A 25,457-nucleotide genomic window follows, 5' to 3' on the forward strand; every position below is an offset into this window, starting at 1 on the left:
TTATAATATAAATAACATTTTGAGTGAGAGCAATGTGATCGAATATGCTTCATTCTTTTTGAAAATCTTGATTTAACACTTTGTGATGCAGTTATTCAAAGGTCTGGTTCTAAGTTCAGTTTCTTTTGATACTTGGTTTTAATGACTGTGATAGCTGAAAAAGATACCTCACAAAGATACATAGAGCTAAATGGAAGAAGTGCATCTTCGGCCACGCTTACTAAATCATAATAATAATTTTTTGAATCCCATCCACCAATTATGCAAAGGTTTTTGTTGAAGTTTGGCTACTAAATTTCCAACTTCCCTGATGTGAAACAGTTGTTCTCACAAACCAGTTGGAAGCTGTTGCATTTTTATATTTTTAATCAATGGTTCAAAACCCACTGAAACTTCACTTGGAAGATTTTGAACAGGCTAGAAAATTCTATTTCCAAGTTTAAGTGTACAGATAAGAGAGTTTTTTATAGATGACACATTTTATGTGATTTTATTGTCGAAAATTATGTAATGATTGAAACACTTCCAAACATCCGTTTTCAAAGAGCTCTTTCATAACATGAGTTTCTTTTGAAAAACAGTTACTTTCTCACTAATTCTTAAAATGTCACGTTTACCTTGAAGGGACAGATTGTGTTTATTTTTTCAAAAATATCTTCTAGGTAGCATATCACTGACAGCCACTTCTCATCACAGAAAAGGTCAGCAAATTTGGAACACTTGTCTTTTTGTAAAAGAAAAATGTGTAACATCTTTACATTTGACAACTCTTTTAAGCACTTTGCCATGAGATAACCGGCAAACATCCATGTGGTACAAAAGATTTTCATGGCCACTCTCCATCTCATTACAAAGTATTGTGAAGATTGTACTATTTAAAGGTCTTGTTTTTGTAAAATTAGCCATGACATCCTGTAGCACTTTCTGCACTTCTGGCCCCAATTTCTTTACTGCAATAGCTTTCCTATGAAGAATGCAGTGAATAAATTTAATGTGTGGTACTAGCTCTGTAACCTTGCCACAGAATCCATTTTTTATTCCAGTCAAAGTGGCTGCTCCATCAGTGCTTACACTTACAGAATTTTTCCATAAAACGTTGTTTTTATTAAAGTCATTTCTTGTTGAGAATATATCTTCTCTGGTACATCTTTCCTTTAGTGACTCAAAAAAGGTAGTTCTTCATGTATTTCATTATTGAAACAGAATCTAGCAAATACCATAAGCTGAGACACGTTAAAATCATCTGTACTTTCATCCAGTTGTATAGCGGACGTCCCACATTGTGTAACTTGTTCTAATCCTTGTTTCTTCAAATCTTCAGCAATGTTTTCTCTGTGTCTTACAACAGTATTTGCTGGCAAAAGAATGCATTTTAGTTTGTCACCATATTGTTTGTGTGTATTATTTCAGTCATTTTTACTGTGGCAGGAAAAACAGGTTGTTTCACCAGTGGTATGTGGCTTTCTGGTTTTTTGCTATTGCGTAACAAACCTTGAAAGAGGCTTCTAAACGTTTATCGTTTAGTGAAATTCTGTAAAGTACTGGCTGAAGTATCGCATGACTAAACATCACGAAAAATTGTAGAGGCTTGTCTTCATGTTTGGATGCCTAATGTCTTGCTAATTGTGATGGCTTCGTGCTATCATTGGCTAATATCTCAAGGCACAATATAAATTTAGAGCAAGTTTCATTGTCAATGACAATGAAAGAAGTCAGTCCATATTTCAAATAGTCATCTTGACAATTTTGAATTTTTTCAGCCAACTTCTTGTCAGATCTGATTAGCTCACTAGTTTTTACCTCATAATGTGGCTGATGAAGAGCTCATACCAGGAGTAAGAGAACTGTTAGCTGTGCCATTTTTTTGTTGTTGGCTTGTACTTGCATTATTAACATTATCTTCTATCCACGGTTTCTTTGCAGGAATCTTTTTAAGCCGCTTGTCCATCTTGTGAGGGTTCGTTTAATTAAAACTAGATAATATAAACTCTAAGTCCACTTAAATGGGCATACATAAACTGCAATACGTCACAGTACGCTGAAAGCGAGTGAACAAGCATGGATGCCGCTGTCGAGCCCTCCACGTTGTGGAACACCCACTCTTCCCTCAGGACACCTCGCGTACTGTAAGTGACATGTGACTGCCTGACGTATGGACTGAGGGGGAGTGCCAGTGTTAAGCCATATATTAAGTATAAGTAAAAATTTAATTCTTATTTTTTGAGATAAAATATAAATAGAACTTCTAATATTTTCTTCTCACGTCTCAGTGGATCCTCTTGCACAGCCTCTGGGGTGTGTGCACCCCACTTTGGAGGCCACTGACCTAGTGAAAGCTGTTTCAGAACAGTTTAAACTCTGATAATACAAGATGCAGCATTATAATCTATAGCCCGTTAGCCAAGGAGATGTATGTTTCACTTTTCTGTTACTCTTTATGGAATTATAAGAGAAGAAACAGTTTGGAAGGGACCTCTGGATGTCATCTGGTCCAACTCCCTGCTCAGAGCAGGGACAGCTTTGTTGCATCAGGTTGCTCAGGATCTTTTTTAACTGAATTTTGAGTGTCTCCAGGGAAGGAGATTCCACAACCTCTCTGGACCTCTGTTCCAGGGCTTGATTGCTCTTAGGGTGAAGACTTTTTTCTGTCTATCTAATCAGAATTGCATTCGTTTGAAAATTGTGACTGCTGCCTCTTGCTGCATACCACTGAGGCTGACTGTGACTTCTCTATAAACCCTCACCCCTTTAGGTAATTGAAGACTGCATTTAGATACCCTTACCCTTCCCTTCCTCAGTCTGTACAAACCTGGGTCTTCAGCCTCTCCCCATGTCCCAGTTGCTCCAGGCCCCTAACAGCCTTGGCGGCCCTCTGCTAGAGTCAGCCCGGTTTGTCAGTGTCTTTCCTCCAACGGGGAAGCCCAGAATAGACCCACTACTCAAGATATGGTCTTAGAGGTGCTGAACATGGGGGAACAGTCAGTGTCGCAACCCGCTGGCTGTGCTCGTGCGAGTGTGAAGTTAGCTTCTACTTTGTTTCTGTTGTACTTGAAGGTGCTGCAAGCAGGGAAGGACTGCAATGTTGGAGCACTTCCCCTTCGTATAAAACCTGTGCTTGACTGAGCTCTTAAATAAGCTGCTATCTGTAAACCCCTGAGCTCTCAAATATTTTCATACCTGTACAGGTTAATCCACTACATGTTAACCTGAAGCTTGTCAATGCCTTACTCATGCAAGCTACAGTCCTTCCTTTTTTAGTGTGATAGCAATTTAATTGAGCAACAGGTTTAGTATTTTAAAATCCTATGATCTGTACTGATTTGTGTTATACATTTGAAACTAGGAATACACTGTCTGATTAAAATTGTGAACTAGATAAAACAGTTAGCACTTTGACTCTTAAGAGATTTCTTTTGGCCTCTTGGTAGGAAAGCAAAATAATGTTGATCTGGCATATTCAATACCAACATCATTGTATTAAAAAAAAAAAAAAAAATCCCTTCTTAGTCCAAAAGGATAAAGGCTTCTTGTATTTGAAGTGAACACTAGATGGTATAAGATGCTGGGTGGATAAAACAGGAAGACAGCATGTTCTGAAGAACAAATGGGTGGAAAGAGAAAATGTGATTCCAGGGAAGCAATTGCATACTGCTTCAGCATGTTCATGCAGAAATAAAGTATTAGTCTCTGTTGTTTCCATAGGAGTAAGGCTGGAGCATGGGAAAATAAGGACAGATGATTACTGTACTTGAATTTAATATAGCCAATTTAATTTAATATAGCCAATCAGCAGAGACTCACTATTATATATACTCTTAGTTTTTCGCTGTGTTTATAGGAAATAATAAAACTATGATTCCAGTAAGAAAACAGCTTCTAGTCAAGTAAAAATGAAAAGTTTTGAGCAATCATTGTTAGTAGTTATTGTGGCAAATAAATGCAAGAAGATTCATAATATGCATACGAAATAAATATTTCCTTTGCTGTTCTTCTGCCAGCAGTTCATTATACATATCTTTTTCAAATAATGTTCAAATAATTTCAAATAATGTCATGTTTCTTGTTACTGTATTACAGTTAGCGGAAATTGCAGCTGAAGGAATTAGAGAGGTCCTGGCATAATTCATGGAGAAACATGAGTTTAGTAAATTAAAAGGTTTTGATTGAAATTAAGATACCACGTGTGAGGAGGGGGAGGGAATAAGCATGCTAGTCCATTTTTCTAATTATAGCAATCCTGACCAAGTGATTGACATATGGATTCTGTAGCGTGAATATTTTTCCACATTCAGACGACACATAGCTCTTGGTGAACCTTGCCACTTGCCCTTCCACTGCTATCCTCTTGTGTTATGTATTATGTTCAGATTTCTTGCACTTACTGCTGGCCGTCATACGGCATTATTTTGAGTGTGCTCTAAAATTCTGCTTTAATTTTCATTGTCAGTTCTCTCCAGGAACAACAATCCCTTTATCCAGCTGTTCAGTTCTTACCTTCCCCTCTCTTAGTGCTGCTCCCTGGCACTCCATACTCCACTGTCCCCATGTGCTGCTCTGAAGTCATTCAGATCTTACATGCAGATCAAAATCCCTTTGAAGTTGTTGTGTTTTGCTAAAAAATGAGGGAATAGGGAAAAAGCTCAGGCATTCCTAACTAGACTTTAATAAATGGCAGGTTTGTACTGTAACTCATTATGGCTGAGAAATTAAAAAACAGAGGAAGGTAAATGATAAAATCAAACTTAAGATGGCAACAGAAATGGTAGCTAGGAAGAATATTTTAATTATACTTTGCTACTGCTCTAACTTTATTTTTAAATATTACATTTTAACTTCTATTTCTTGCATGATTAATCCTATTCCTGATTAATTTGAAACACTATGTCTGTGCTACTCCCATGTATTACTCCTGGAGGGATAATGTGCTTCAGGGACAAATGTTAACTGAATGTGCTGCATTATCTTTTCTTGGCATAGCAAACAAAGAGGAAAAATAATTTATTTCCAGCTTCAGAAAGCAACCTTAGGGGATCACAGTGGCAGTGCTTTGAATTCAACTAAATGATTGTAGTAGCTTTTCCTTATTTTTACCAGCAGACAGGAGTGATGACACTCTTACTCCATTAGTAGACTTGGAAACATAAAACTTCTATAGAATCTGTTCAGGCTGAAACAGCAATCCTCTTTATCATCTATGCAACACAAAGTCTCGTTCTCCCCCCTCTCTACTCCTCATTCCAGAAAATGAATATATTGATGGACTAACTGAACAATTATAGATAGTTCTAGACTTTGATGGCCTAAGTCTAATCTATTAGAGACACAATGATACATTTGAGTGAGATTTTTGGTGAGCTGAGTACTGCTACAGGAACACCATATAGATCAAAGGCATTAAATTATTCTGCTGCTTCACGTCCCTGGGAGTGTGTCTGATGAGTGATAGCAGAGATGGATATAAAGGTCCTGTGCGAGAGAAAAGAGGAAAAATATGCAAGACAGTTGGCTTTTAAAAGAGATCAGGAGACAAGTGAAATGCTATTAGGATCCAATTATTCCTGCATGTTAATATGTGCTTCTCTGTGTATATTATATATATCTAAAAATATGATGACTGTGAATTGATATGGGTGTGTTTTCCAGTAACATTTTACAGAGGAGTGCCTTAAAAAGGTCTACATGCAGCAGAACAGATACAACAGTGGTTTCTATCTAGATGGGATATTTTGTTACAAAAAAGATTCATTCTTTTTTCGTAATTGCTGTATGAATAACTGTTTGGGGTTTTTTGCTGGCTGGTCCTTCTGTAAAGAAAAGTGTTTATTTGAATATTTAAAGACTAGAAATGCATCTGTTGTACCATATCTACTGTCTATAGTCAAGTTGGTCTTAGGCTTAAGTACAATTCTGATAAATGCTTTATAACTGCTTAGAGCTGTATCTTGCTGGGCTATCTAATTTAGATGCTACATGGTTATCTTACTTGGAATGGCTATTAATGGCAAAATAGAATTATCTTTCCCTCCTACCCTCTTTAAATTTACCATTTAATTCAGAGAAATAATGTTTGGTTCTAGTTTAGGGAAAAAATCTTTATCCTTATCTGAGAGTATTTCCCCCTGTATACATATACAAGTACATGTCCTTGATTTTTGGCTGTGTACCTAGTTGACTTCCAGTTGCATAAATGCTGACACAGTTAAGATGAGTTGTTGGGTCCTTTTCATGAAAGGTATATTTTAAATGAATGAAACTAGTTTGGAAACTTTAGGCAAATAAAGATTACAGTTGTGCAAACAAATTGGGTTATTATGTGCACAAATGAAATTAACACATGCACAACTGGCCAATGTGCACACCGAGCTGTGGTCATTGTAGTTGTAAATCAGACACTCCATTGAACACATACTAATATAATATGTAGGTATGGTATATCATTTTCATCTGTGGATTTTAAAACATATTAAAAGGGAAGGTGAAGTAGTTTAAAAAGAGCGGTAGAATCCCCCCTTTACATAAATGAAACTCTGAAACTTCAAAAATTAAAATTCCTGTTGAAAATCACATTGCAGCTAAGAGAATGTCTTGGTGTTGGGCAGATCCTTTGTCTTGGATGGTATACAAGTGCATTCATTCACTGTGCCATTTCCTACACAGTTACACAAATACAAAGTAAACTCTTTTTGCTGTACTGCATCTCATACTGTGAGCCTTCTGTTGCTGTAAATTTGCTTTCTGATCTTTATGACACAATTTTATTGTTGACATTTTGAAAGCATGCAATCTTTCTGGACTTTGCCATTATCCAGACTCATCCATCATTTGCATTCTTTAAAGAAAGAATTTTCTTTGACATTGGTAGTTCCTGATGCTATTTACTGAAGTTGTACATGGTAGTGTCAGGGAGCTTTGGATCTGTAAGCATGTAAGAATTGATATCGCTCTTGTAATTATCTTCTGAGTACTATAGCCTGAGCGCCCCTTTTGCTTCACTACAGCTCCTTCTTGCAGGCAGAAGCTAAGAAAAGGTCTATGTCTTTTTTCCCAACCTTTCCTGCTATACTTCCTCCTGTGACCATCAAGTACCTACTCTGATCAAAGTGCTTGATGTTTTTGTATAATTTTGTATGTTGTAGACATGGGCATGATTGAAGGCAGACATAGGACATGTTTGGAGGGTTAGAAAAGTTAATGTACTCTTGGAATAAAGGAGATCTACTTTTATCATCATTAGATGTAAGATGCAAGAAATCCAGATTCTGAAGAACTACAGAATATTTAAAACATTTATGTCTCCATACTGTTGGAGGCAGAAAGGTACGATGGGGCCATTTTTTTTCCAGTGGTGTCGTGAGCAATTTTGATTTGTTAGGAGCAGGCTGGACTTCTGATGTGTGTAAGAGTACCTGCCTTAGAATCTTCTCCTTGATATGCCAACACAGCCTTCCCTTCATTTGCTCCTGAACTATGCATAATGCACAGCAGAATTAATTTGAAATGGTGCATGAAAGAAACCTGTGCATGAAAATCATATATGTATTAAAAGAACAGTTCAAGACAGCTAGTAATTTCTAATGTGAAAAATCCAGATCAGTAAGCTCTTGTTGTGCCACAAACCTGGGACTAAATAAGAATCTTTTTCAAGAGGCATTAATGTCCATGTGAATTAAACAAATGGATAAGACCACACTGGTTTAATGGTCAGCAATTCCAAATCATACTACTACTGACAATTTTTAGTCTTTCAGTTGCTGTTCACATACAGCCATACAAACAAGGATGGTTTAAAAAAGATGCTGGCTTACTGATTTAACTAAATGCAACAACCTAGGTTATAATTTCCACAAGCCCATTAAAGAACTCCAAAAAAGAAGATATTTGCAAGATTTTACAAAATGGAAGAGGTGGAGTAGAATGTATTTTGCCAGGGAGATGAATTTGCCAAATTAAGACATTTTGAGTCTCTTTCCATCATCCATTGGTCATTCAATATTCGAGTGAAAGGTTCATATGATTTTTCAGTATAGTGGAAGATTTAAGCATTGCTAGCCTGTCTTGAAGAGAGGTGGTTCTTGCCTGTTTTAACGGAACAGCAGATGGCATTTTTAAGGCTACAACTAATACACAGTAAGACAATTTGTTTTGCCTGTTTTTCCCTTGTTGGTAGCCATGCTGTCTTCTGCAGTGTTTCAGATCAGTACAAGCCATGTTCTGTCCCAGCCGTATTCCTTTTGCCAAAAGATTCATTTCCACTCTGGGTATGTACTCAGTTTTTATTATCGGTGCATGTTGAGGCTTTTAATAGTGCAAACTAAAACTACGATGTTTGCCCTGCATCAGTAGTGAACATTTGGTACACAGCAATACATTATGTCCGTGAAGACAGTTAATTTCACGTCATTGTATCACTGCTGTGAGGTTACTTCAGTGTTATGTTGGTTAACTAAGCAAAAAATTAAACTGTTTCAGCTGGCTTAAATATAAAGGAATATTTCTGTGCAAATAAGACCTTTGCTGTATGAAAAAGAGTTCCTTCTTATTGATCTTGTCTTAAAATATAGAAGCAATGTATAAGGGATGTGACTGGTGAATTCATTTATATACAAAAGCTATTGTTTATTATTGGTTGTGGTTAGTTTATTATTGTGTTGATGCTTCTGTTATTTGCTTTATTATTTTTCTATGCATTTGTTCATTTTTGCCCTCAAATGCTATATTTAACATTCAAACATAAATGGCTGTTCAAATTGGAGAGACGCTTCTGCTAGTTGCATCCTATTTTGACAGTTAAGTTTACAAGTTTACACCCTTGTACTGTTCACAGTTGCTACAAGAGAGAATTTACACAGGGTAGGTGTGGGTTTTTTCTTTGTACCTTAGTTTAGAATGAGATATCTTATTTATTTTCCTAGAAGAGAAAGCTGCAGCTTCTTCAGGTATATAGTCGAATTGATCACATCCAGTAATCGAAGAGAGCTATTGACTTATGCTGCAGTCCTTGTTCCATTCTAAATTACAGATGGCACATTTTGTAGCTGAATTCTGATCTTAAAAAAAAAAAGAAAAGAGAAAAGATTAAGAACATTTGTGCACAGAGCCCTTTTAGTTAGCTTTGACAAATGGTTCAATTGGTCATTTTCAATAATGACAATATGCATGAAAAAGTAAAGTATTTTAAGATCACTTATGGTGAATTATCTAAGTAATGGCTATTGAGCTATTAATCAAGTCAGAATTGTTAGAAGTCACTGAAGCAGTATCTCCAGGATGGTCTTCTGTCTCCTGCTATTTTTATGTGTGTTGTAAAAAATGGGATTTTTGCAACAATGATTGATTGAACTAGCTCAATTTTGGTTATGAGTCATGGGTTTTTTCCCCCCTTATGTTCAGGTAAGAAATCTAAGTCAGTTTTCCCAGCAGAGGACACTGTGCTTCTGCAGTTGGCTTTGCAGCTTTTTATTTTGCCAAAGACCCATGGAAATAAATCAAGTAAGATATGATTTTGTACTTGGTATTCTGTATGGACACCATGACTGACATTGCAATTATAGGTTTTTGCATTGTTTATGCTTCTCCAAAAGCGTATCTGAGTGCCCTGAACCATGGGCTGAAAAGATCTGTGCTAGGTTTTATTACAGTATATAATTGTATTTACCCGTTAAGGCCTCCAAGTGTATTTGTGCTTTTCATAGCTCTAACACTCTTTGTTTTATTCGTAATTAAATAACTGATTAAATGAATAAGCTCCAAATAATTTTTGTAAAGAATATGATTTAACATAGTTTTTGAGCATCTACATGAAAGTATCCCATGCTGTACTTCTTCATATTTCTTTACTTGCTGTTCAAGGGCGTGGCTTGATATCCCCCTTCCCTCATTATTTAAATAAAACACATTTCTTCCAAAGCAAAAATTGTACCATTGATATAATATATAATAGTATGTACCTATATATTATTACTAGCTTCCTTGATACTGGCCTCCTTGATCTATAAAATCATATAGAGATGCATATATTCCACCAGTATATTTTATTGGAGGGCATTTGGATTACAGAGTACCAGGAACAGGAGACTGTTTTGAAACAATGTAGGCTATATTTTTTCAGTGATGTGAATTCATCTTGCTCCATTGATTTCATGGGAGATTAGATATTTGACATCAACTGAGTATCTATATATGAACTTAAAGCTTCCATAAAAGAAGTGCTAATAGTATTATTTTAAGAACATACTAGTAAGGCATAGGAGGGTCTATTGAGTAGAATTGTTAAAACATAACAGATGGGATGGGGAGAAATAATTCATCTAAAAATGTTGCTTGTCAATTTTGTCTTTCTTTGCAATGTGTCTGTAACATTTACAAAGAGGCAATTAAGATTTCGTAATCACGAATGTTTGGAACTGCTTGTTGCAGTCACAGGACAACTTAAGATAACCAATTAGAAGTATAACAAAGGAATATATCATGAGCTGTTCATTTGCAAGACAAATATGAAACTACAAATCATGTCCATGGAGTACCTTGAAGTATTTTCACAAATTAGATCCATATAACCGTAGGTTTCTAAGAAAAAAATTATCATGACAAAAACCGTAGTCATTTATTTATGTAGTTTATGGCTTTCTATTATTTATAAATCCTGTTCAGTCATTTAGTGTATACTTTGTGGATTTCAAAATGATTTAGTAGTGAAGACAAACATCATTTATGGCTCCCACTAAATACATGGAGAAATAGAGTTCTGAAATGAATTGTCCAGGGAAGTTTCTACAGCAGGTCAATAGCAGAATGAGAGAACTTCAGATTCCACTTTTAAAATAGGAGGAGGGTTGAAGTATTCTTCCTTTAAGTTTTCAAAGTTTGGGGTTTTATTTTTATTTTTATTTTTTAGTTCTCCCTCTCCTCCCCCACAATAAGTCCAGAATATCAAACTCTTTATAAAAACTTTGTGGCCTTGTTCAAATGAGCCAGCTGTGAACATACAATTCTGAAAAAATGGAATCATCAATAAGGACATCAAAACAACAGGCCAGTTGTGGAATCAGATATTAAAAGTTATCCAAAGGCAAACTTAATTTTATGCCCCAAAATTGTCACGCGATTTCTTCTTGTTACGAGAAAGAAATGCTCAGATGAAAAAACAGGATCTTCAAAAATCTGTCCCAAATCCAAATACATGTGCACATTTCATTAAGTTTTACTTAAAATTGTAAAGCTTTACCTATTAGTCTCGTAGGCTGTATTATAATCCTGATTACAAGTATGATTCTGGGCAGTTTAAAACCTTAAATTGAACTTTAACATGGCGGGGGGGGGGGGGAGCCTAAACATGCATGTTTGGAAAATAACAGTTAGTGTTTGTGAAAGTTTAATTATTTACATCTCTATATCCCTGCCTGGATTCTGCATGCCCCAAGTCACTGGATTCCGTGTTCTTTCAGGACTTGTGATAAACTGTCTGGGTGCCCAGACTAGTGAAAGGATCAGTTTTTCCATGCTCTTAATACAATATTTTTCAAAACAAAACTTCTGTTACCTGTTGACTGAACAACCTTCTCTACAAGAGACAGAAGTTCTCCCAGCCCAGCAGAATCTCACTTAGGCTTTCATGGCTGATTTACTAAGAGAAGATGATTCAAGTGACAGAATGGAGGGTCTTGATACATTACATAGTTTATTCTTCTACCTTTGGTTTTGACTGGACAGGTAATCATTAAAAGTTGTGAAGCAGAGGATCGAGGTCTGATACTCCCAGTGAACTATGGTACTTAAATAGCCTCCAGGGCTGACTATCCAGAATGTGGGAGACAATGCCATTCTTTTTTTTTTTTGCAGACACTAGAATTACTTGTGGCTAAATAGTTCCTTTTGTTACCCTTTCTGTGGCTGATTAATGGATCTTGAGCTTCCATGTCCTGTGCCTTGAAAAAAAAGCCAACCCCAAACAGTCTGCTTAGATACTGAATTGGCTCTCATCACAGTGAGTGATGTGTTTTAAACAGCTTAGAGTGCTTTAAAGAAACTTTATAAGAAGCATCTGTTTGCAATGGCTAGATATGCCAGTTTTATTAGGATTTTGGATAGTTCTCGTATGGGCAAAATAAAGATAGAAACCTTTCATGGAATACACTTTCTAAATTGCTTGCTCTTCAAATGGCCACCTAGGAGCAGGCATCTTATTAAAAGCCAGTGCAACACAGATAATTTTTCCAAGGTATTTAGGGATGACTGAAGGTACTAATAAAAAGTTTTACAATAGTGTCTAGGCACTTTAATTTCCACTGTTTTTCAGGTGGAATGATATAAATAAGTGGTTTTAAAAGTTGTGTTTTCTGCATGCTTTTGTGACCCTTATGCACCTGTGCTAATTTCTTTCCTTTTTCGTTTCCCTAGTTCTTAGACAGTCTCGGTTTCTGTTTTTCTGATGTCTTAACTTTCAGTTTCTGAATGTTGTCATAATTTTAGTCTCTTTGGACAGGTGGAGGGCTGGCTAAGTAGTGCCCTGTTAGGTTCAGACTAGGAACTGAGAACAATGGAACTAGAATATTTGTACATGCTGCAGACAGGCCCAATGTGCTCTGCTTATTTAAAAGCAAAACAACAACAACAAACCCCACCACCTCCCCCCCGCCCCCAAATTATGATTCATGTTTAGATCCCCAGTAGACTATAAGACAATTCATTTTCTCAACTTATGTGGCTTTGTGTTTGTGTACAAGGGAATGCACAGCTATACTAACTTTCAGCTGGTTTACCAGTTTAACGTCCTGGAAAAATGTCAGGGGGCAGAAGGACACACTTTATAATGGAAAGAAACAGTCAAGGGGGAGTATTAGGGAGGGTGGCAGTTAAGATTGCTTTAATTTATCCCTTCTTCTCTATGATCCTGCATGCTACGGAGACAGTAAGGGAAGGAAGGACATTGTCATAGCTTTTGCGTCAAAGCTGTGCAGCATCACTCTTGTCACTGCTTGTGCTGTCTCTGAGTTTGCCATGTAGCCTGCAAATATCAGCCCAGCAAAGGAAATTCGTGTGTATGAGCTACTTGTTTTAAGCTGGAGGTTTGCTGAAACTTATGAGTGGGTATGATTTATGCACATTTTAGTGCACATCCTAGGTAGATGTATTATATTGGATCTAAGGAAGGAACAGTTCAAATAGGTACTAAGGAATAGAGCAAGTAGGTACAATACTTAAAATAATGATTGTCTGGTCAAATGTGGTGTGCAAGATAATGAACATGTTTTGTGTTCAACCAGTTTCTAAGGATTACTATACCATTTATTTGCAGATATGTACTATACTAGGAATTAAGTAAACATAAAATTTGTCTTCAGACAATATCCCCCTAAGCAGAAATAATTTTAATTATTCAATACTGACATTTATTTTTAACAATGACTATTTATTCCAGTATTGTTAAAAATTTGTTAACTGCCTATAGATTGTTGCCTACATAATGCTGTTGCTGAAATTCATAAGTATATTAAACATTTACCTGGGTACCTGATTGTAATAATCTGATGCTACTAAGGAAAATACTTGATTTTTCCAGCTATTATTTTTTGTAGTAAGTTATTTTTCATAGAATCATAGAATCATTAAGGTTGGAAAAAACCTCTAAGATCACCTAGTCCAACTGTCAACCCAACACCTCCATGCCTACTAACCCATGTCCCGAAGTGCTATGTCTACACGTTTTTTTGAACTCCTCCAGGGATGGTGACTCCACCACCTCTCTGGGCAGCCTGTTCCAATGCTTGACAGCCCTGTCAGTAAAGAAACTTTTCCTAATAGCCAATCTAAACCTCTCCTGATGAAACTTGAGGCCATTTCCTCTTGTCCTATTGCTAGTTACTGGGGAGTTCAGTTAGTTGTAGTTTCAGTTAGTTGTAGAGAGCGATAAGGTCTCCCCTCAGCCTCCGCTTCTCCAGGCTAAACAACCCCAGTTCCCTCAGCCGCTCCTCATAAGACTTCTGCTCCAGACCTTTCACCAGCTTCGTTGCCCTTCTCTGGACACACTCCAGCAACTCAATGTCCCTCTTGTAGCGAGGGGCCCAAAACTGAACACAGTATTCGAGGTGCGGCCTCACCAGTGCCGAGTACAGGGGCACGATCACTTCCCTACTCCTGCTGGCCACGCTATTCCTGATACAAGCCAAGACACTGTTGGCTTTCTTGGCCACCTGGGCACACTGCAGGCTCATGTTCAGCCGGCTGTCAACCAACACCCCCAGGCAGCTTTCCAGCCACTCTTCCCCAAGCCTGTAGCGTTGCACGGGGTTGTTGTGGCCCAAGTGCAGGATCCGGCACTTGGCCTTGTTGAACCTCATACAGTTGGCCTCAGCCCATCGATCCAGCCTGTCCAGGTCCCTCTGCAGAGCCTTCCTACCCTCCAGCAGATCAACACTCCCACCCAACTTGGTGTCATCTGCAAACTTACTGAGGGCACACTCAATCCCCTCATCCAGATCATTGATAAAGATACTAAACAAGACTGGCCCCAAAATTGAGCCCTGTGGAACAAGTTTCTTGTGACTGATCAAGCAGTGAAATAAAATCTGGTCAGGAGCCACCATAAATAACTTTGTCTTGAAAAAATGTTCATAGGCATTGTTTGCCATTACCTGGTTGTGATTTCATTCTTCTTGACAGTAACACTTTAAAATATATTTGTCAACAAATATGTGGTGCAGCCTTTGTTTGCATCCATAATACAAACTCTGAGTGTAGTTTTGAGGAGATTGAAATATATTTTCACCTCCTTTTAAGTAGCTATATTTATTCGGTGATGTGTCCATGCTGATTTTGGATTTTCAATTATAAAAGTGCAGGGGTACATTTCCTTTGCAAAAGGTAATTGTTAGATCTATATACTTATTTAGTAGTGTTCTTTTTGAGCTGAAAACTTCATTAGAATTGTGAATCTTAGAATTAGTTGGCTTTCCAGTAAATGACTTTTTTCTGACTATTTCTTTAAAGGTTTGGCATTCTTAGCATATTTAGAAACCTGAACCAGCCATTTCACTATTCTTGCCTTGAAACTACAGAACATGGAAGAGATGGATCTTTTGGATTGTTTCAGGCTTCATAGTGTCTCTTGCTCCTGTTATTTTTACACCAGTAGAATTCCTGCAAATGGACTTGATATCCTTACTAGCTGAGGAACTCGGATTTAGGTGTCCAGGCTTACATATTTGCATGTATTTTCCAATGCAGACAACATAATTAATTTTCCTACAGTAGATTCAATTTCCAACTGAATCCAACAGTCACAGAGATCCTTTTAGTTGCAGGACAATGGGGAGTCCCCTGGTGATGTTACAGACACATAAAATTAGCCGTGCTGTTTATTAATTATTATAGCTGTTATCTATATGTTTGTCTGTATGTTGTCAAGTGGGCAGGCATATATTGATGATCAAATACCAAAAGCTGGATACTGATCACAGTCCAGAATTTGGGAGTGGGAACAAGCTGTTTAGTGTTGCTGAAACTACAGCAGGATTTTCTGTATGTGTCCACTGGTTGTTTCGGTATTCTCTGCACTGGGAAAAGGTAGCTTTCAGCCAAACTTTTGTGGGTTGTCATCACCTATGCATGGCTTACTGCTTGTTAGGGAGCGACATACGTGGTCAATATTGGTCACCACAGTGAGCAAGCCAACTACCAAGCTTTCATGGAGATTGTATTTTATGATATACTGAAGCATCAGGGCTGTTACCCTCAGTATTGAGTTGTCATTTCCCTTTTGTAACTCATTAATAAGTGTGATTTAGTCCCAAAGAGAAGACTGTTGCACCAGGTCATACTGTGTAGATTTCCCCTGATCTAAACATGTAAGTTCTGTGTAGCTGACCTACTTACACTAGATAATTCATTTTCACTTTTTCTTAAAACTCACTTACAAATTCTGATCATTACTTATATGCAAGATCATATTTGTTCTACAGGAAAGCTAAATAAATAAGTAGATAAAGCATCCTGATGACAAAAACTAAGTTTAAAAGTATTTTGTGAATTAAATGAATTGCATCAAGTAAATAAAATGTATTCTGCCCATTTAGTATAGATGTTCTGTCACCAAGATAAATGGACTAGCTATTATAAGTATGTGTGTGGCTGAAATGCGTAACAACATAATTACTTTGCCAGCAAAATGCTAACCTGCTTTAATCATTCTGTTCACAGAATAATGTAAAGTGATTTAGTGGGTAGAATGAATCCACTTACAAATTGTTTTATGGTCATAATGCAGTCCCTCTGTAGAATGTAAATTGATGATGATGATTTTATGGGCAAATGATTTTTCAATTAAAATGTCTTTTCACAGACAAAATGGGAATGTTACAAACTGTTCCAAATAACAGTATGTCAGGATGAAGGCGTACAGTGCTGTCAAACGTATCAACCAGAGCCTCAGCTGAAAGAACTGCTATGTTAAAAATGTGATTTATTTTAGTCAAGTTTGTAATTTCCTTCCATTACACGTGCCAAGTACCTTTATTTGGTCCCATTGACATAATAGCCAGCATAAGAATTTACCATATAAACAGTAGCAACTAACGTTTCTCGTCCTGTTTAACTAACTCTTTTGTCTATTAATAACTTACATTTTAGTAATTATTTTCACCTAACTATACCCTGTTATCTTTATTACAATAATTACAATGTCTATGAGGATCAGAATAAATCACTGCAGTACAGTCATCTTTAATTTTAAAATTGTGATATGGAAAGAAGCTATATTGCCCAGCCTAACTAGAGTAACTCCTTCTCAGCATAGGAGGGTGCTCTGATTATTGCTATATCGGTATTATATTCTAAGCTGTTTATATAGCACCTCTGTCATTTTACAAAGTAAAAATTACTTCAGCCTTTGATAGCTTTTGCTACTGCACATAAATGCTTTTTTCCTTCTTAGTGGTAGGTCAGCCTAAGAAATACTTGTGTGGTAAATCTTTTAAAGACCTATTAACTGGAAGATCATTAAAGCATTATCAAACTGCTCTAAATGCTGTACATAATATCTTAATTAAGTAAGTCTGTTTGCTACCCAGATATCAATTTTTCCCCCCTTTGATGTAGCCAAAAATGTTATCTTCTTTAAATTTTATTCTTTTTTTTTTATTTATAAAACTGGAATAAACGGAGTGGCTTCCTCATTGCACAATAGAAGATGACATTTATAACTTTATTCAATTCATACTGAAGGACCCCCCCAACAAAGCATTTGTCTACTTCAGCTTGCTACTGCTACTCTAGTCTCAGTCTATCTTTGCTGTTCTTTTATTATTCATTTTTGCATTCACAAAACAAGTATTTTGAGGAAGATACACCTTTTAACAAGCTGTGTAAGACCTGTACTTTGTTCTCCTTTATCAAAGTGTAATCATAATTCTTACATAAATTTACCAGAAATGCAGGACTTGACTTTCAGTTTTCTTGCATTGGGCTAAGAATTCTGTATGCACAGTAAACTTTTTTTGCTCCTTTGTTCTAACACAGTGACATCACTGGGGAAACATTAGTAAAAATGTTTACAAAATGGCCCTTTGAAGACTAAATGTCTTTTTCAGTACTGATTTTACTCTGGCTCAGAGTTGTGCAAAAAGAGAAAACTGATTTTGAATTGGCCGTTTTGAAGTTACTTTTATGAAGGTTTACTAGTTCCTCTCCTGCCCAAGGTTTTATGGATTAAAATAAAGGTTAACGTTAGTTTTTGTGTCACTTCTGAGCATTTATGGCTTAAGACACATCCCTTTTCACGTGGTTGTCATATTTTAATAAAAATTTCCATTAGAAAGAATGTCCATTAAAAATGGAAATGTTTTGTCAGCTCTTATTTCCCATGTGTACTAAAAGTAATTGCAGAGCTTTTCTCCAAAGTTCTTTCATTCTGCATGGCAGTGTAATTAGACATTTCACATTTTTTTTTAGAGGTGATACTGAATCTCCTGCATGAAGGCTCCACGAATGTAAAGAACAGATCTTACAAATTACTATTCTGATAAGTAAAGCTGAAGAATCACAAAGAAAATGTCCCCTGAAATCACTGGCATATTCAAAAAGATTCAGAAGTTTAGGTTTTCCTGACCTGCCATGATGTGTTATTCACATGGCAGCTTCAAGGAAAAAAAGGAGCATCTATTTTCTTTATTCTCATCTGCTTTTATTTTTTTACATTCCAGATGATAGAATCTTAAAGGTCTCCCATTTGCTGTCTGAATATTGAGGTTAGACAAAATATAATTGGGTGATACAGCAGTGAGCAATGATAGTCACTTGATGGTTTGAGAGATTTATGGGCAAAATGAAGGCCTGGGCTTAAACTGACTTGTGTGCATGCTTCAAGCCTAGAAACTAACCAACCTCACAAAACTCATTGAAAAAACTATCCATAGTAAAATAGAATTAGAAAACTGATCCACAGGCTGTGATCCCTTGTGACCTTATGACCCTGGTGTGTCGGAATGATTGTGTGATTCACTTGGTATTTTGCAGTCACAAATAAACAGGGAGTGTCCTCTTCATTAGAAAGAGTGATAGCTGCAAGGTGCTAGAAGGCAGAATATAGTTCAGTTCAGTTTAAACTCTCAAAGTTCAAAAGGGTCTAAGATTCTTGTACAGAAGATCAGCACTGAGCATTGCATTCACAGTACTGTTTATTCTCACTGAAGGACTCCTGAGATTTAAGACTGAAAAGTCGTTTCTAGCTTGTTTGGATTTTTTCCCTTTTGTTTACATCTACAGATTGCTTTTTATGTTAAAGGTATTTTGCTAGTCTCTTGCCTTTCGATTAGTATTGTACAGTTGTTTCTTCATTTCAGTTTTCATACCTTTCATAAAGTTTAATGAGATAACTTTTACAGTGGGATTAGGCAATGATGCAGCTATGCTTGCAATACATGTACATTAATGTTTCAGCTTTTATCAGGTCTGTCCTGATAGTCCCCATTTACTGAATTTGAGATTGTACCATGAAGTAGTCTTAGAGAGCACAAACTGCACTCTTTTTATTTTTAGATGAATCTAAGCCAGAATATTTGTTCCAAGAGCATACCTAATATACTCTCTCCACTAAGGGAATTTCGATCCAAAGCATCAGACTATAGCTGGTCTGAAGACCCTACAGTTGTGTGGTTGTGTGCTACACCTATCGTATGGAACCATCAGTTGCTTCACTCTACAGCCCACTCATTTTAAAGAGTGCTAGTGTAGTGTTAGTGTATGTGCTAGTGTACGTACAGCCATACACCTTCTTTATGGGTTTCACTTTAAGGGGGAAGCAGGAATTATTTGCATTAGTAATTACTGCTTTTATGGACCAAAGCAGTAATGTTGGATAAGCCTGAAATCATGGTTCTGTTAATCTCAGTTGGAGTTAATATTCTTCACCTTTAAATCTTTGATTGCATTTCACCTTTTCCATTTGCACTGTTTTCCACCTTTTACAAATACCCGTCTCATACATCCACTTAATAGAACAGAGCTTCAAAACTTAAAATTTGGTATTATGCTACCTCTTTAAATGGCTCAGGAGAGCTTCATATAGAGACATTATTAGATCATTCAAGGAAGAGCGTAGGAAATGAAATTATCTGAACTAGATATTATTCCAAGCCCAAATCTCCTGGCTATCCCTACATAATTTTTTACATTTTTATATGGCAAGTTATTTCTAAATATGGTCAGAGATCATATCCTGACTGCTTCACTTGTCTTTGTTTTAAAGTCAAGGTAAGTAAATTAAAATAAGACAAACTGGAAATAAAAATGAGTCGGAGAGGAGAAATAATTAAAGCAGGTTTTTTTAAAGTTTTTTAAAGAATTCCAATGGACCTTATTTACGGCTCATGCCCAATGCAGTTGTACATTTTTATACAGCCTTAAATGTAATCAATCAGATTCATCTTATCCCTATCCCATTTATTTCTGTTAAATGGCTAGATTTGGTTTCATGTTGTCCTACATCAGAAGACTTGCCTCAGACTTTGAATGCTGGTGGGAAAATTGAAACTGAATTTGTGTGGTTTCGTCCTGTTTCATAGCAGAGTTTTTTGTGGACAATGTTTTGCAGTCTTCTAAGAATTATATGAATTCAAAGTAATTTTTCACTAGGCTGCTCTGAAGCATCCACTACACCCTGTTAATGACTATAAATGTTGCAGTTCCCTGAGCAAACTGATACAGTAGCTTGCCCTTGATACTAATGTCAAGCAGGGAAGCTCAAATATCACTGTAAGAGGCAAGGCACAGTAGTGCTACACACATAAATAGCACCAAACAGTTCTGTTGATTGCAGTTCAGAATTTTTTGATGAGAAGCATAAATATTTAGTGGTCACAGAGATAAATATCTGTTACCAGAATTGTACCTTGGAAGTGCAGTACAACGAAGGATAAAAATAGATAGATGTGTGATGTTGTGTTCAGTCTAAGATGGCATCTTGAATGAAGGTTTTAAATTTTGAAAGCTGTAGTAAAGCAGGTACCAGAAAAAGGGAGCAGGTGAAGTGATGTGTGTGTGTAATGGACCAGATCTATATAGTAAAATCTGTCCAAGGTTTACCGGTCTCTTCATTCTTATTTTCTACTTGGACTTTTTTCTTGCAGGCTTTTCTCACCCTATTTCTCCTCTGCGTGAGCTTTGAGGTAGCTATGACCACCCTTTCTGCATCTCAGTTCAGCCTTCTGTTTCAAGCTCCAGATGTAGTGTTTAAGCTTTCCAAACTCTCATCTATAATCTGATTGTTTCTACACTTGACGACAGTAATCTCCTCTCAGACCATTTTTTTCTGTCCTTTCTCTGTCTTCAGTTCCTTATAAAACACTGCTGTTAATAGTATCTTCCTGACTCACTGATCTGACTGTCACATTCTCATTTAAGTTCCTTATTAAAAACAAACTTCTTGTCCTTGCTTTTCATGATTGCTGCTACTTTTTTTCTAATCTGATCTGTAATGCAAGATTATCTCTTCCATTTTCATTTTAAAGGTATTAGGATAGATTGCTTAATTCCTTAATGCTGTCACTAGTCCTTTCACACTCTATGATATTCCTAAGATGAGAAGGCCTTCATCTACAGAGCATCTACATGTGCTTTCCATGCATTCTGGTTACAATGAGACATATGACAAGATACATTTTTATTATTGATGGGCTAAAAACTATACTTATTTATTATCTGATCTCTGCCACCCGTTATCTTAGTGAGCTTTTGATTCATATGCCTGTTCTATCCTCATATTGAAACATTACACTTCTGTGGCAGTGGTCAATCTTATTCTGTGTGTGATGGAGACTGGACCTGCTGGTTGGGTATGCTTACAGTAAGAAATGTAGAAGCAAATAACATAAATTCTTTTAACAATAAACTTACTAATGATTCTTTCCCCTCTAGTTTCTTTTTCCTTTCCTCACAGAATTGTAGAAGGTGAGGATGATTTAAAAATGAGAGATTAATTCTACAGACAAATCCTTGTGCTGGACCTCATGCCATAGTGGAGTCTCTCGCTGAGTCTCCAGGAGGGTAATTAGTAGGACAGGTTCTGTTTGCTGTGGAAACAAATTATGGTATAAACCGGTGTGGGGGACAATATGCAACAACTACAGTCTCTGATGAGCATCTTACAGTGAGGAAACAAATATTTGTTTTCAATGATTTTGTCTGGCTAACAAATTGTTCATGTTCATGTTGAGAAAATAGCATGGGGAGAAAAACTGATTCAGGGAAAAAAGAAAAATCTGTTCAACTGATAGCAGAGTTGGACAGATGTAGAGGTAAAGAAACAGAAAAGTAAGTGGAGAAATGATGAGGTCAGAGGCAGGGAACCCCTTGTAAGTGTCTAGCAGTCTTGGTTTTGCGTAGTGTCTCTCTTAAATCCTTTAGAAATTCATCTGACTTTGATGACTACAACCCTGCTGCTCTTGGTTTTAAGTGAGAAAAGAGAATAAGGTTATTGAACTCTTAAATTTCACTTTGTTACTTGTGAAAGGAGTTAGAGGAAGGAAATTATTTCCTTGTGGTTTCTGGAGGCCACTTTATTAGGCTGGAAGTATGAGATTTCACGGCGTATGTCTATTGTAACTGGCGCACCACCAATGGATATATTTTGTTCTTTTTAACCTTAAGTGTTTAACCTTATTGTCCACTCCAAAGATATAAAAACTGGTGAACTCTACAGAGAGAATATGTTGGGGTTTTTTATTGGTTGTTCCCCCACTTGTAAACTTTTCTACAAGAGGTAAAGATCTCACTTCTTCTGGGAAGGACCTTGGATGCCTTTCCTTACTTCTTCAGAGTTTGTTTGAAAGTAAGTGACTAGAGGTAAGAAACCTCACTGAGCCTTTGCTGTGTACCATTTTTCTCTGTTGCTTAAGCATTCTAGACAGTCGTATTTCGTCACCTCTGTAGTTCCAAGGAACTGAAAGGGAAGATCATTGGCAGCACATTGCGTGCAAAAGGAAATGTAACAGCAACAGTAAAGGCCCTGTTCTTGTAGATGTGGAGTTTTACTCTATTTGGTGTTTCTTCCTGATGCAAAACACTGGCTTTTCTAATAAGACACTTGTACTAATTGTTCTCAGTGGATCCCTCTGGAGATTTCCTCCATGTTTCTCTTCTGTTTGGATTTCATTGTCAGAAGCTCTGATCAGGGCCAGTGATTCTCAGTTAACTCAGCTGAGTCTCACTAAACAGATCTTTTGCTATCTTGCACAAAGGGAAAAACCCCAAACCTCTGTTTGTTACTCATACCAATTATCCATCAGACACCATAAATTTGAAAATTCTGAGCATGTCCATGTCAGAGTAGAGTTTCAAGCTTTTCACACTTTACTGATCTCTTGATTTTCGCAAACAGCAGCTCCTGTTGTTAAAATGAGACGTCATTTTTATATTATTTGTAAGAGTGAGAAAAGGGTTTGGGTTTTTTCAGTGAATACTTAAAAAAAAAAAAAAAGACAAAGGGAAATCAATCTTCTCTTTTTCTTAATATTTCACAGACAGAAGTAAGTTATTAATTTCCTAACTGGCATAAATTTCTGTTGTCTTTCATTAGAGCATCTAAATGTTGACTCTACGACTGTGTCCTGGCCATGTATCTTCCTGATATATGGAGGTCCATTGATACTCCTGGCTTATATTGAACATAATAGTACGGTCTGTTATATTAAAAAAAAATAAAAAAATGCAAGCTTGGGATGCTAAATCATTTTAGTCTTTAAGGTTTATCTTATGATTCCATGTGACCTGATTTCTGGAGAAAAAAGATGAATATTGCTTCCCAGATGTATATTTTTAATGAATAAATAGGGATTCTTAGCTGCAGTATTAAACTAAGGATTTACAGACCTTCAAAACCTTTAAACACTGTTACGGGTTTTTAATTAATTTTCTTTCTTTCTTTCTGATAACTGACTGTAACTTAATAAATTACCTCAGTCTACTACTATTTCTGCCCTTTTTGATTTTAACTAAAAATGACTTGTCTTCATTTCTGCATCAGCAGCCAGGGATCACTTTGATCGTATCTCTCTCATAACATTTTTCCAATGGGGATTGTAGCTGGAACCCTAACAAAAATAGCAATTTGTTACAGTTTGAGAAATGTCTATAAATCCTTAAGGCCTTGTCATATTACAAGGAATTTAACTGTATGATACGTGCAGGAAAGATGCAGAATCAATGATAAAAAATAAATAAGAACCAGTGGGTGGTCTAAATTGATATTGACAAGCCAACAATACAAGCTATTTCTACCCGATTACATTGACTATAACTCTGTGAGGACTTTGATGCAAACTAACGGTTTTGTCATGTTCTGATAGTTTTGAAGTGTATCATCTCTGGATATCTTGTGTATTAATTCCTTTTGTGAATGTTGGATGGGGACTTTATGTCCCAGAAGCTATAATTCACGCTTTACCTGCAGATCTTTTCAAGATATAGAGATTCTTTTGTCCAAAAACCAGAAGCAAAGAATGTAGATAAAAACATGCTGTAATTTTAATATACTTAATGTCAATCATTAAAAAACCCAAAACAAACCAAAAAACAACAACATGCAATTCAAAACATAACAGGTAGATTTTCTTCTTCTTCTTTTTTTTTTTTTTTTTTTTTAAGAGAAAAGGCTACAAAGGAAGGAGTGAGTCCAAGGGAGGAACACAGAAGGAAAAATAGTATAATAACATTATAATACAATAGGAATATATGTATAAACCTATTAAAATAAATTGTTAGGCACCTCCATGATTTCATTAAAGCTAGTTAATACTAGTATAACTTTGTGAGCTTTGACTTGTTATTTCCATGCTGGTAAGCACAGGACTAACCCAGTGGGAACAGGATTTTGTTAATAAGCAAGTTCTTATAGCTTTGCATACTTAATTGGGAATACATCTGCCACAGAAGCAATGGGATATACATTATTCATTGAGAATTTGGAAAGTATATTCTTATCAGTGCTCTTTGCTGATACTATTTGATCGTAATGGACAAAATCTCCATAGGTAACTTTTCAGGGCCTTAAATAACTCCAAGTCCTAGCTGTAGTTGTTCAAATTTTCTCAGAAAAATGAAGAAGGTTGGGTTTTATAGAAGTCTTAAACCACTTGAAATATTTGCTCTGAATTTAAATTAGAATTAAATGATCATGGAAAATGCTATCAAGCTTGTATAAATTGAATTTTTGTGCGAAGCAATAAAGTCACATAAACTTCCAGTGGGATTTTTGGGGAATAGGCAGAGAATAGGCATCTGCAGCCTTCTTTATGACATCATGATGGAAAGGTGATTTCATATTTCTGACACATTTTGGTCTTGCAAGCATTTCTTGCAGGGCTGTTTCTACTGAATCACATATCCCATAGTTCTTAGTAAAGATAAGCAGAAAGGTAAAACAGAACTCATCTCCATAACAACTGTGCAATAACCATAATAAATCACAGCTTTATACAAATGTGGTGACAGTCCTTTTGACATTTACTTGTAGCAAAAGATTCTCTGTTGTTCTTTGTTTTGCAATAAAACATAGAAAAGTCATTTTGTGAGCTAAGAACAACATAAATCACATCATCTTTAAGAAAGCAGTGTCATCTTTAAGAAAGTAGGTCCTCTGTTAACATCGTGCATTGAGGGATTCAGTAATGGTATGAAGTCTTTTGTTGGTAGAAGAGATCCTCTCCTCCTCACATTTTCCTGTACATTATTACCAAGACAAGAGACTCAACAGAATAAAGCAAGATATTTCTGCATTTGCCTGCTGTCTTTATTCAGATTGTTGGCCATTTGCTGATAGAATTTAGATTTGTTTCTTCTGTACAGAGTCAGGACAATTGTTTTTTCCCTTTCTGTGGTCAGTACATGTTCATCAAATCAGGACTGTCTTGATTACCTCCAGACAGATGACAACCCCAATTTGTATGTATGCTCAGTTGTATGTAACTGAG

This window comes from Mycteria americana, chromosome 8 (genome assembly GCF_035582795.1).
Source record: "Mycteria americana isolate JAX WOST 10 ecotype Jacksonville Zoo and Gardens chromosome 8, USCA_MyAme_1.0, whole genome shotgun sequence".
Taxonomy (NCBI): domain Eukaryota; kingdom Metazoa; phylum Chordata; class Aves; order Ciconiiformes; family Ciconiidae; genus Mycteria; species Mycteria americana.